The 11,893-nt window shown below is 40.1% G+C and overlaps 1 protein-coding gene across 1 annotated transcript in view; it reads left to right on the top strand.

Annotated features, from left to right (window-relative positions):
- Positions 1–11,893, top strand: part of gnaz (guanine nucleotide binding protein (G protein), alpha z polypeptide) — a 32,091-nt gene continuing 20,198 nt past the window's right edge. Inside the window, exon 1 of the mRNA XM_023960697.2 lies at positions 1–284. The gene's annotated coding sequence lies outside the window, so the exon portion shown is untranslated. The remainder of the gene's footprint in view (positions 285–11,893) is intronic.

Below are 11,893 nucleotides of genomic sequence, written 5' to 3'. Positions count from 1 at the left end.
GCACACATATATACACACCCTCCACCCCCATCGCTGCAGTGTCTCAACTGCCTTGGAGCAAACAAGAGAGGATACAGAAACACAGGCGTTAAAAAGACACAGAAAGAGGACTGCTGAAAAACTCACAGTCAGAGAGAGACATGTTCCTGTGAGTGTGACATCCTGTGAATATGAAGACTATCTAGAGATGAAGCTGTGCGACTAAAGGTGGATTGCACGGAGCCTATCTACCCCTGCAAGGGCTTGTCTGCAGTATCCTTTGTGGATGCTGGCTCGTGAACACGGTAAGCTTGGCTCTTCTCACTTTTCTTTTTCCAGGAGGGCTGGGGATGGAGTCTGCAAGGTGGGAAATCACTATAGCTGTACTGGGGAGGTTTTCTAAATAAATGGAGAAGATGATGTTCAGAGATGCCACTAAGGCAAGGCAGGCAAGCCTGTCCAATCCCCTCCTCCACCCTGTTAGCTCTGTGCCGACGGACGCTGCTATCTTACGCTTGCAATTTGACTCATCACCTCCCTTGAGCATCCTCGATTCCTATAGAACCCTTTTATCAGAAGCCACCGCTCAGTTCGTTTACCTATTGCATACAGAATAAGAAGAAGATACAGCAAAGATTTGTGTGTGTTTCAGTGCTGCCTGGGCTCAGTCCAGGCCATAGGAGAGAGTAAAACCGCCATCACAAACCATCAGGTGCTCAATTCTTACAACTGGCTTTACAAGATACTGAATGTGGACGAGGTGCAGCAGATGTACAAATGCTGCGGAGCTCGGCTCTGGAGGAGAAAGTAGCCAGCACATAGCGTGACCAGGAACATGTTAGAATTTGGCAGCGGGTCTTGCTGTTTGATGTTCCACAGAGTAAATGTGCATTAATTAATAATATCAAATTTGAACAGGGATTTGTGTAGTTTATGCTTGTCCAGTTGTCTCTGTCTGATCATGAATCTACTGTAAGGCAGGGGAACCAGGGCACAGCAGAAAGTGGGCATTACTCAGCAGGCAAAAAGGAGCGATTGTGGCATTTTCTGTCCTGACAGCCCTGCCTATCTTCAAGAGCTGCATTAATGTATTTAATTTTCAGCGGGTGGGGTGGGAGGATTTTATTTGTGAGGCATTTGAAGAGCATGTGTATTTGTGTACACCCCATGTGTGTTTGTGTGACAGATAAGAAAAAACAGACAGCTAGTAGAGGCATTGGTAGAGAGGCTAGGGGGGGTTAACAGTAGAGAGGCAGATGGGGCAGAGGGGCGGAGGTTGATGCAGCAGAGAGCAAGAGGGAGAAAGAAGGAAAAGGAAGATTTGGCACAGATTGGATGGATGAGTGTTGTATGGGTGTGTGTGAGGGGTAGGGGGTGGAGTTGGTAATTTCATGGTGGTTGAAAGAGTGCCTTTCTGAGCATGTGACAGAAATGAATGGAATGATTTTGGGTAATTACAGCAGTGGACCCATGAATTCAGACAAGTTGACGTTGCCACCACACCTTTCTTTTTCCAACAGGCGAATAAGGTGGAAACCTTTACTGAAAACCCCTTTAAATTTACTTAGAAGGAATAAAACTACTCAGAAACATATTTAAATTTGTATGTTGACCTATACTCATGATGTTTTTCTCACTTTGCTGAATTTACTTCAGAGTCATTACATAACACTCATAGTTTTTCAGCAGAACCTGACTGAAGCCATCTCAGATGAACTGCATCCACATTTGTTTATATAATGCAAATAGAATTTTGCAAAGTCATTCAGAGGAAGCAAAAACTGGGTTAGGATGGTAACTGGCTTTACAACTAGAACTGTTTATCATGCAAACAGTGTTGCCCTCATTGTGCCCTTGCAATCTAGCCAGAGTTGATCTAGTTCTCTCGCTGTATGTCACTATGACTGGTTGGTTACTGCCAGAAGACAGGACAAGGTCATACAGGGTGGCTGAAATGCTCCACTCTATCCTGCAAACCTAGATTCATAATTTCATATCCATCTAGACTTCCATCCATGCTTTGTCTTGTGCAAGGTGCCAGATTGCTGGAGCCTATCAGCCTATCAGCCTATCAGATACCTCAAAGCCAAGGTGGGGTCCACCCAGGATAGTTAACCAGTCCATCACAGAGCACATTTTTATATCTTCATCTTAAAATGCTCAATTTCTCTCCATATCATTCAAAAATATGTCAGGGGTCCCTAATGACACATCTTATAAAATGATGGATGACAAATGAAGGCAAAGATTTGACTGCTTTTAGTAGCCTTTAGGCACACAAGCACAGACATTGAAAGTTGTCATCACATCCTGGTATTTTGAATGTAATGCTGCAGAGAAAAAAAAGAGTCAAATTAAGGGAATAAGTACAACGATGATGCTTCCAAAAGTGTTGATATTTTTGCTGCAGCTGCAGCCTAAAATGCTTCACTCACACGACAATTGCAACAATACAGTGGCAAACCTTCTGCTGAGTTGACCTCCTTCCACCTCTTTTGTTACTTGCTACATCAGTTCCACTGGGTGACATAACAGCAGGGGACAGCAGGGACAGTCTTGTTTTTTTTAAAGTGACAGTGGCTGTTGAGGTAGCTGTTCTTGTCCACATCCAGTGCACTTGAAGCCACTCTTAACCTTGTAGGTGAGCAAACCTCCAACCAGGACAGTTAAATTCAGGTCTTTTCCAGTAGGTGCCAAAGGTGCCAAGGTAAGATCCAAAGACAGCCTGCTTTACAAAATTATGAATTTGTGTTTTTATTTTTATTCCCCCAAAACGAAGTAGAAAAGCAATGACTTCGCTCTTATTTTATCTCTTGTTGTTGCTGGAAGTGACACAAAAACAGATTAAAATACATGTGATACATGAATATTATAAACCAGTGTTTTTCAACCTTTTCTGAGCCACGGCACACTTTAACCTTAAAAAAAATCCCGCGGCACACCAGCATCCAAAAATTAAAAAAAAAGGAGAAACTCATACTCTGTATTGATCTACAGCCCCTCCACAATCTCACGTGCATTTTTGAGATAATTGTTGCAGAAAAAGCTGGAAACTGCAGCTGTTTTTTTTCTAAAAGATGCAATAAAAGATAAGTTAGTAGATTTAAAAACAGTTTGATGTGTGTTCGTTGGTTTCAAGACGTTTAACAACAGATCTCCGTATGCGCTGTCACTCTCACAACCCAATGCATCATGGGAGATGTAGTGCATAAAACGGCCGGAGATCGGTTTTCGGAGCTTCATTGTTTTGTTCACTTGTTCCACGGTCTGATACCGGATTCTGTGGGAAGCTACACCGCTAAAGACGAGCTTTAGCTGCTATTTTTTTTTTTAGAACTGAGCGACTTTACGAACTAAATCGGGACAAGGAAGTGAAGACTTTAACCACTTCTGATTGGTCAGACTGATGACATGTGATTAAGCCTTCAAGAATGATTGGTGGAGACAGTTAAAGGGACGGGACGTTTCCAAAATACAGCCGAAGGTGCAGCTGAATCGCGGTACCTTATCAAAATGTCTTTATTAAAATAAAATAAACGCAAAGAAAAAGTATTTTATGATCTTTTATATTCCTAACTCCTCAGTGTTTTATCAGGGCCTGTTTGGATGAACAGAGAGCTGAAATCATGGAGATGGTAATTGCTTTTAGATCAGTTAATGAGGGCAATTTCCCAAGGCACACTTGACCATCTCTCACGGCACACTAGTGTGCCGCGGCACACTGGTTGAAAAACACTGTTATAAACCACAGCAATAATTTCTAGTTTTTGGGAGCCATGTGGTTGCTTTTGTTTGTTTAGATGCTCTGACTTAGCTTGCTGGCTCAGCATTCATGTTTATTTTGGGTCTTTAATTCCAACCAGGTAGCAGGACAAAGTGTCATCTTCACACAGACACTTTTTGGCAGCCATTTCTTTGAGACCGGCACTGATGTAGACAGGACTAATAAATTACTTAACAGCATCAGGGAGGAGGCCTGTCAGCTGAATCGAACCCGGTCTGAGGGCGGAGGATGTGCCAGCAAGGATTAAGTTATCTTTTTTGTGTTACATAAAACAACATGGGCTCAATTCATCCCTCGCTTTCTCTTTGCCCTCATTTCTAATCTTTGCTGGTCGTCACACACAGGGATGTGTGTGTTTTCCTGAGTCTGGGCAAGTGAGAGGGCCTTATTTCCAGCACTCAAATCAGAGTGATGAGAGGGCAGAGCAGAGGGAGACTAACAGAGCAACTTTGTGTTTGGTTGCACACACATAACAGCAGTCATATGACAACAAGGAGGTGGTGAAGAGGGAGGGGGATGATGGGGGAGTGCTGCAGCGCTCTGCACCGGTTACGAGCGTTGCATGGGAAATTTTAAAAGCCTTACACATAAACTTATAGTAGCATATGAATACTTGTGCAGACTACTGCAGGACGAGTTTGTAATAATTGACTGATTTTGGCATTGATAAATGCATTTCTGCTTGTTTTGATGAATGCAATTTTGCTTTTTCCCCAGAAAATCCCAATAAAATGCTGTGAGGCTGTTGGTAAATAACCTTAACAGTCCTATCCAGATGCTACTGGCTTGGTGAATATTGTTTCCTCATAAATGGCCTTAATTCAGTTTATCTCTCAGGAAGATCAGTTGCAGTTTTCTTGTCTGAACACACAAGATTTTAGATTTGTGCAAGAGTACTTGAGAAGTGGCATCAACACATCACATCACGTTTAAAAGTCCAAGCAGCTTCTTCACAGTCTTCAAACTGGGGATGTTTAATAGCTGTTGCATAATCTGCAGTGTACAACGTTTTTTTTATCTCCTCTTCCTGTTCCAGTTTACAAATCACCAACTGCTGATCATGTCTGTGGGTTTTCGTTGCTGTTACCCACAATTTCCTTCTGTTGCTAAAAGCATTAATCTTGTCTGTCAAGACGCACATGATGTGTTAACACTGATGGAACTGTAAATGTAGGTTGAAAAAGAAAGACACGAACCCCCCTCTGTTTTGGAAATGCAATTCTTTTTGTAAAGACGGTGTGACTTGTAATCACACATGGGGTGATCGCAGTCTTGTCCCCTTTGTGCCATCTTATTCCTTCCCATCAGACAGTCTGTCCTTAGCTCAGGCTGCGGACAAAACATGCCATTGTCATCAATGGCTGGCCTTGTGACTCAGTGTGACCCGCTGGATCGGAGAGGAGGGAACGCAGTCACTGAGATCAGGAGCCGTAAACGAAGCATTATCACGAAAAAGCATTTCGCACACAGAGACTTCTACAACCCATCCCCACCCTCCAAACAACCGACTGTTCTGTAGGATTAGAGACAGAGGAACACTGCCCGCTATTGTTTGTCCGGATGAATGACTGGTGTCCTCACGTGTGTGCAGTATGCAGGCATATTTCTCTGAAGCCTGCATGTCAGAGATGGCAAACATGAAATTTTGAACAAACTGTTTATAATACGGGTTTAGTGGCTATGACTGCTCGGTTAATATTCCATTCAATACTCAACATGAGTGGCATTCATACTGAACAGGCGGCTTTTCTTTGGTGGTGGTCACGCTGTCGTGGTTTAGATATCTGAAGCTGGGAACTATTGGTTTTCAACACATTTATGCAGACATGTCTAACTGACCCATCTGCTCGTCATGTCCTGCCACGTGATTCTGAAGGCCATTACAGGCTCTCAGCCAATTAGATTGGTGAAAATTCCCACTAAGTTGTTCACGAGCTCAATCATGATTCCTAGCTAGTCTCGTCAAATTTCTCCAGAGACATGTGCTTCATCTGAGTGGCGAGCTTCTTTCCTGTATTTTCTGTTACAGTGGGATTACTTTGGAAAATGTAGGCGAATCCAGTTTGAGGACTAAATGACAAATATAAATTGCTGTGAACTGCTGAATGAAGCTGAAGAGCACTCAGCCTGCGACCTATATCTCACATGAGTCTGACGTAGAGCTGGGCGAATACAAAGCTCTGACTCATCACACAGAACCAGACCTTCTGGGTTGAAATACTTAACTTTGCTCTATCGGTATTTTCAAAGCAATGTATTCATTTCAGGTATTTCTAGCAACAGGATTAAACTTAGTTTTTTAAAAGGTTTCACATGATCAGTCCTGTTTATGCAGTTCGAATGAAACAAATGGGATAGAGGGGACATTGATCTACCATTCTGTGGCTGGCAGCATGAAACCGACTGTCTGCTTGTTGTCCCAAATACCACAACATTACAGATCCGGTCTTTTAGGCTCTCGGTGCTTCCCAGACTAACCTTTGAAAATGTGAGCCCTTCTGTCTCTGCTTGACAAATCTCTATTAGCGTATCTTTTTTCGAGATCTGTCTTATCAAGTTTTGTTTCTGCCTTTTGTGCAACTTCACATGACAACGCCTTTCACAGGAAGAAATCAAATGTGAGTTTCTGTCAGTCCCTCTGCCTCTTTGTCTCATGCATTCGAAACTGTCACACTCTAATCAGACAGTAAATATGGTGTGCTAAAAGTCTCACATACATTTCGGACTGTTCATTAAAGACGACCAAAGGATTTTGGGAGTTCATGCAAATCAGAAAGTGAGCTCCATTTTGACAGAAGCTCATAGTGTTTGCTTGCTGCAGTTTCCAGAAGTTCAAACAGATTTGAGATTCTCCTCAGCCACGAACAGAATACAGATGGCATAAAAAAGGGAAAAATACAGGACACTCTGATTGAACAATACGCACAAAGCAAAATCTTAGGGTTATATAACCACTTGCATTGCTCCCACCTCTATCTTTTTGTAGTCTACAAGATTTTTCATTTTAATTTCACAAGACCTATTTAAACAGTTACTTGTCATAAAGTTTGGGCTTCACGTAGACATTTCTTTTTTTTTTTAGATTTTCAAATTGTGGCTTCTCCACAATTGGAGATGCATGAAATGTATCTCTGCTCTGAATTGTGTTTTCCTTTCTGTGTAATTCAACCTACACATGCTGGTCAATATTTGCACTGATAGCCAATGTAAGTGTACTTAATGCAGCTCATTGACCTAAAACACATCAACTCATACAATAAACCCTGCAATAAACCCCCTTGTTTATTACATTTGGCTTTTGTTGACAGCTGTGTATTGAGTCAGCCCCATCCTAAACCTTTGACAGATTTTTTCTTTTTAAATCATGTTTTCTCCTGTTTCTTTGAATTAGATGGGAAGGACGATTTGAGTCACTTGTAGTTAGTCAGCCTCAAGAACCAGAGTTTCAATGTTCTGGAAAAACATGAAACTCTGTTGTCAGGTTAATTTTGTTTTTATTTAAAGTTCTCTTCCAAAATGCTAAATGTGAGAGTGTTCCAAAAAAACAGCAGAATGTCATTGACTGAATACTCACATAATGATAGTAAAAAACACATTTCAATTAGCTAAATTTTGAAGTGGGGGTTTGCTGCAGCAAAGGATGTTCTGAAATGCGTGTCCTTGTGAGCTCGCTGTTTCCGCTGGTCAACTCTGATGTTTGAACTGGAAACATCACTAGAATTCTTCACCCTTTTCTCAGAAATGCTAATGTGTGCGGAAATTCGCTAAATGTTACGTGTCGAAGGATGCTCCATTCTTCTTAATAACATCAAGACAGCTCAGCTTGATTGACGCAAACATCTGAATGTTACTCTGACCTCCAGCCAGAGACTCAGTGGCCTCATTCACGTCTCTCAGATCCCATTCAGTGAAAACAAATTGTGACATTCCTCAACCCAACACTTAAAGGGGTTATGATAATTAGCTCCTAACATTTTAAGAGTAGACAACTATGTTTTAGGGAGTGCAAGTGTGCTGAAAATACTTCTTATATTTTTTATTATTTTTGTCCCATAGGTGAGTTCCAGTCTAAAGCTCTTTAGAATGTGATTAGGATGTGGCTTTCAATGGTACTTAAATAATGATATGGAAGTCCTTTGATTTTAAGGCTTAAAAGTGTATCATTTATACACCCTCAGTTTTTAGACTTGTTACTGATAAAACAAGATTTCTGTTCATCTGAGCTGCTGGACATCAAAGGTTCATCTACATGACGTTTGGCTGCTCTTGATGTGCTTCTCAAGTTCCAACTGTTAGTGGAAAAAGACTGAGCTACTGACAGGCAGGCCTCGCAGACATACTGTATATCTTTATATGACAGTAACAACATTCAGTCTCACAAAGTTACCTAAAAAAGCCTTTGATTTTTGCTTATATACATTTACAACACCGTTTATAATATTTTGCCTGCATTCTTTGGTTCCTGTCAGATTTAACACCAACCATTTCAGATAAAACCCCACCCACATTGAAGCCAGATTCTTCTAAATGCTTACGTAACTGCAACCAAACCTTATTTTTCATGCACAATGACACAGATGTGGGAGATTTGTAGAAAACAGATCAGAGCCATCATTTGTCCTTCAGCTAGCTTCAGGTGATTTTATTTAGACTCCTGCACTATAAAATCACTTTTTGCCTCTGCTTGAGGTTTATTTTTGGTCTTACACACCAAACATTTGACACATTTTGACACAATCATAAATGTAAGGCTTAAAGATTTTTACAGCACATTTCTGGCCAGTTAAAACACAGCTTTTTGATTTTAAATTTTGATTTTCAAATTTTTAGAATGACATTTTTGACTAATTTGGACTAATTTGTTCGCAGATGTAAGCAATTTTGGAAAGCGATTTGGGTTAAACAAACATAAAAGTCATGATAGATGTCTTTAAAGCTTAATGTAATTGGAAAACCCCTAGAGATAACTAATTATGGGCTTTTGACTGTCTTTATTCCTAGAACAATGGTGTGTGATGGCAAGCAAGAAATACATTTTTAGTTGCTCTTTTTAGTGGCAGAACTCATTTACTGCTGTCAGGAGGAGGGGCTTCAACAAAACTTTTACCAGCCGCTTTTCTTTGTCACACTCTGCAGCCTTATGAGGCAAAATTAGGTAGAAGCTCATGAGACAAACATCAAGATCTTTAGAAGCCCCGTTAATAAAAAGCACTAATTTTTTTCCTCCAAATATTTTAGCATTTTTATATTTTACTTATTTGCATTAATTGCTTTCAGTTGGTGCATTTCAAATCTCTGTACTGCCTGTAAAAAGATGCCAACAGGCATGTTTATTTCAAAGAGGATTAGATTGCAGCTACAACTGTTTGCCAGATTTTCTGTTACATATGCTGTTATTTGCAGAGAAAACCCTTTCTTTTTTTTAAAACCCAGACCATCTTTGTCATCACCAGCTAGTTAATTCCTTAACAAACTAGTTTCTTTCATTAATATCATGGTGTTTTCTTGGCCTTGAGTTTGTTCAATAAACCGTTGAAGACAGCAGCAGGCGAGGAAAGCACATCTATTGATTGTTGGAGATGTCCTCAAAGATGTGTTACTTCCTGACAGCTTCAGTGCCATCACTGAAATTAATAGTATCTGTCTAGCTGGATTTCTGGTCTTCTTTATAGCCTCTTCCTGTTTGCCCTTAGAATTTTTTTTCTCTTCCTGATTTCTGACCATGTTTGGAGTCAACACGATTGTTTTTTTTCCAACCATCGCTTGTGGAATTTCCCAGAATCTGGAACATGGAGCCCAAAAAATATTAAAAAGAAAAAGTTTGATCACAGTAAGATTCAAGAGCAGTTTAATCTCAACACTATTGCCGAACTCTCAGATTTAGAGATTACTCTCATTTTTACAGGGATTATTGTTCAAATCATTTATCTAAAATCCATGAAAAGACTATTGACTTAACGTACTGGACAGCCTTGCCTTTTGGCATTCTGTCTCTACCAGAAACCTAGAATTAAGCTATTCAAAAGCTGATTTTAAACAGAGGAACATAAACAATGAGGAGATGATCATAAACCACGTGAGTTGTTTTTTTCCTACAGAATGTGCAGGAACTGTTTGATGATTTGCCAGAGGAACTCCAGAGGACAACTGCCCCATTAAATAACATCAATAATCATCACTAAGGCAGATATATAATTAAGTCTTTCATTATGTAACACACTTTGGATTTTGTAGAGTAAAAATAAAATAAAAATACATGCACACAATTTAAAGCTGCTGAGAAAAAAATAAAGACTAATAATGGTGATAAACACAAATCAGTCAACAGGCTAACTACCCAAGGGGTTTATACAAATGTCTTCACTGTTTTCAAGGAGTCCCATTTTGTTTCTTTGCAGTAAGCTGTCTAGAACAGATTCGATTTACCATATAATGCCTTCAGACAGATATTTATGAGGACAAAGAGGACAAACAAATGTTAGGAGATTACTTAATAACTTTTCCTGCACAGGTGCCAGCCCCCAGGTCAAGACATGGCTTCTCTTGGTCTACTTAACTGTGATGAATACATCATTAATTTTTACAGTTCATTTTAAAGGTTTTTCATCTTTTCTGCATTTATCTGAAATAAAATAAAAATGGGATTTTATGGTGTTTTTGACATGTTGTTGTAGCAGTTTTTCCGTGATAGAGGACATGTATTAAAAAAAAAGAATCAAAAAGTATTTCGGAGTATTTTTTTATTGATATTGTGACGGATCCGATAAAAAAACACCATTTGAAAATGCTCTCAATTGTGATGCAGCAACTGAAATGGGCAGGTCAAAGTCTCTATGCTCCTCTCCATTCTGATGCATGCACTTGCAGACAAGTAGGCACATTAACGTTTATATCTAAGCTGGCTTCTGCCTTAAAACTGCTGGATAGCTTCAATATTGCTCGAGGGGGTCAGGGGCTGTAAGATAGTGGGAGAGAGTGTAAACAAAGGGGTAATGAATATCTGTGAAGGATAACTTCTGTGCCAATAGTCCTGACCACAACTCAGAAAAGAGTTTTCTGATGAATTCCTGACACTGCAGAAAATAGGTCTATGTCCTAGAAAACAACACAGGCTTTTTGATTTAGAATAAAAACAGCATAATAATAATTAAAAGACCACTGGGAAAACTTTTACAATGGATAAAAATATAGTTAGAGTGGGACATTAGCACCTCTACCCAATATTTGAAGTCTAAAGCTACGATATATCGAGCATTTGTCATGCATTCAAGAACGCACCAAATGTACATTCTTAACCCTTGTGCTATCCTAGGCACTGGGAGTAGTGTCATCTAGACCCCACAAGACAGTGCGTTGAACCTTTTTTCTTCAATGATTTGTGATCCTCACTGGTGTCCATAGATTACATGAAATCTTTCCAACTTTATCCACCTTTGTCATGGTAGGAATAACACGTCAATGTAAGGGTGGGGTCATCTAAGATAGCACAAAGGCTAAACATGCATTCTTGAATGTGCGTTTAGTCCATGGAGTTCACTGTTCACACTGGACAAGCAGGGAGCAGCATCTTCTTCTTCTGTTTTCTTTGCTTCTGTTTACTAGCACATGTCCGCCACCTACAGTTGGAAGAGGTCCAAATCTCGTGAATCTTGCTCCAGGCTTTTTATTTTACAGCTTTATTCTGACATTTAAAAGACTTGGTGTCATAGAATTCTAGCCTGGCACAAACCACAATTATTAATTTGTCCTGCATGATTAATTTTCAAACAGCGGCACTTCCATAAATGCTGAGGGCAATGTCAAACCCAAGCCCCTGATTGGTCAAAGTTGACTGCTGCTTGGTTTAACTTTCAACACATATTCAATGGTTGTGGGTTTTGTACTTAGAGCCCGAAAGCGATCGTGGAAACTTGCGTGGCGAAGCCAAAGTTTTGAACACGGAATCCCTAAATACACGTTCACAAAGACTTTTCATTGAAAGTGGTCATTCATAAGCGCGTTGCTGAGGGTGATATGTACATAGCTTAAAAGAAGGAGGTAAAATGTCTTGCTACCATCATTTCAGAACGTGTTTCTAGTCTTCATTTTATTTTACATTTTCTAGTGGACACACGCTTGCACTGAAATACA

The sequence above is a fragment of the Oryzias latipes genome, chromosome 12 (genome assembly GCF_053564925.1).
Source record: "Oryzias latipes strain Hd-rR chromosome 12, Olatipes_Hd-rR_3.1".
NCBI classification, from domain to species: Eukaryota; Metazoa; Chordata; class Actinopteri; order Beloniformes; family Adrianichthyidae; genus Oryzias; species Oryzias latipes.
The sequence above is the reverse complement of the archived record's forward strand: the minus strand, read 5'-3'. Positions and strand labels throughout refer to the sequence as shown.